The sequence below is a fragment of the Mandrillus leucophaeus genome, unplaced genomic scaffold (genome assembly GCF_000951045.1).
Source record: "Mandrillus leucophaeus isolate KB7577 unplaced genomic scaffold, Mleu.le_1.0 Scaffold31, whole genome shotgun sequence".
Lineage (NCBI taxonomy): Eukaryota > Metazoa > Chordata > Mammalia > Primates > Cercopithecidae > Mandrillus > Mandrillus leucophaeus.
In genome coordinates, this window is record NW_012103254.1 from 5,689,191 (window position 1) to 5,691,655 (window position 2,465).

Genomic DNA, 2,465 nt, shown 5'->3' on the forward strand with positions numbered 1-2,465 from the left:
ATCCATTATCCCTATGGTACTATATAGAAAATGAAAACACCTCTTTGCTGAGTCAGAGGTACATGTTTAGTTCCCAAAGAATTATCTGAATATGTTGCCAGCACTTATGCAAAGCGTTTGTCACATGACTTAAATTAGGATGTATCTGAACAAAGCCTTACCCACTGATATTTTACACATCACTGCTAGCCCATATTCCATCTACACTAGCATGTTGCACTCCAGTGTGCAGTGGCTAAGAGGAACAAAGTTATTAATGAGCAAACCTAAACAACAATCATCATAAAGAATATAAACTTGTTTTGTTTTCTTTTATTAAAGAAGGAAGATAATTGTTAATAATTACTACTGCCCAGCTTTACCTGTTCATGGAGTTCCTAGGGCAGTCTTGGCCTTCCCCAATTCTCCCTGGCCTACAGATAAAGCAATAAGTGTAAGAAAATATACATTGTTTTCCTAATTCCATCATTGGGTTTTAAATGAGCTTCAAAAAACCTTTTATTCAATGTGATTTTTATGCCATTGGATTGAATTTTTAAAAATTAGATTGATGGAATGTCAAGAATTTACATTGAATATCTCATGTAAGTAAAAATATATCTAATCATAAATTTGTTCATTGTAATGTGTATATAAAAGGCCTTTATTAATGTAAATATTAATTTTAAACAATTTGAAAATGTAAGCTATAATTAAGGAAGATTTCTAACAAAGTCTTTATAACTAAGATGAAGTTCAAGGGGGAAAAAAGGACATGGAGCCAGACCCTCTTTATTTTGTGATATATAAATTGTGATCAATGCTATCTTAATCTTTTTATCCCGTTGCTAGATGCAGTTCATGTTTTATTCATTTTTTTCCCTGAAACTTTAAGAACATCATGGGAGACTGATTATCTTTTTTATTTTCTAATTTTGAGACAACCAGCAACGGACATCTTCATATAAATGATTCTAATATAATCACTCTGCCTTCAATAAACACTGCACTGAAATTGACTTAGCCATTAGCTCCAACAGTTAAGAACCTTCATACTACACTGGTTTTATGACTTGTCTAAAAATTCTAAATCATTACAATTAAGCTAACATAAGTGAAAGCATGAATTTTTCATTAAGATGGTATGAATGAATTTACTTTCATTTGCTTCTTAGGAAATATGACAAGAAATTCTATATCATAGTTTCTAAAACTTACTAAAAAGATTCAGATTTCTGAATAAATATGCATATACAACTTATATATGTGAGATTAAAATTACTTGGAATGTGAACACTCCATATGATGTTACCAAGATTTGTGGGAAAACAAATGTTTAAGTTAATTTATATTATATTTTATCTTACTTCATCTGTTACAGTTATGTTAAATTTTACTAAAGGTTGTAGTATGGTAGCTAATTATATTTTACAGCTAATTCTCTTTTCATGTTCTAGCTAATTTTATTTTAATGGGGCAAGATAAACAAAGGTAATTTGAAAAATATTTTTCCAGTTACCTTATTTCTAAAGGCCTTTCTCTGTTTCTTGTCAATATGATATTCCTTATGGCTGCTGAGAATTTTTTCCTTTAGAATCTAATATGTTAAATCCAATTTAGGGCAACACCTGCCAACGTAAGTCCTTATACGGTTTTAAAGATAATAAAGTGTTCATCAGACAAAGTGATAACAAGGGATGTGGTGGCCGTTTATAATGCCCTTCAGGTGTATTTGTTGAACTTAGTGACTTAAAGCAGGTCCAAATCTCAATTACTGACAGCTGGGGCTTTTGAGAAGCTTTTTCTGAAATGTCAAATCCAAGAAGGCTATAGTTTTGAGATTCATTTGTATTTTCTCTCAGGAACAAGGTTGCATTCTAAATTAAGGTAAAAACATTGGAGTTTCGATGAATTTCTGCAAAAGAAATGTTAAAAAAATTGAATAGAATTGTATTATGAAACATGAAGCTGCTGATTGCTGAAAAATAGTCCATACATCTTGTAGAAAATGATGAAAAAGATGAAAAACACATTTAAAGTATTTGTAATTTTGCTCAAATTTTCAAAATGCATCAAGGGTTCACTTAAATAGTATCAATGTGGATGGGCTTATTTGATTTTGAAGAAATAATTTCTGAATATACTAGAGGCAATTGACATGGTGGATCAGCATTGGCAAGAATCTGACTCTTACCGATATGATAAATCACACCTTAATCTCTCCAAACAGAAGCCCCATTTTCATGCAGCTAGTTCCAATTAAATGACATTTCTTATTTATGCAGAATGTCTAAGAAGGTTTAGATACCTTTCTCTGTACAAGGCCACTTATCATTTAGAAACAGAATTGGGATGCTTTGATACACCAAGGCAGGATTAGTCTTTCTACTATTTACATGTATATAGACATGATCATTTATTCTACGATAAAGGACTGACAGCACAAAGCTTCCTTTGCTAAGCAACCTGCACAGTCTTTAAGAGAT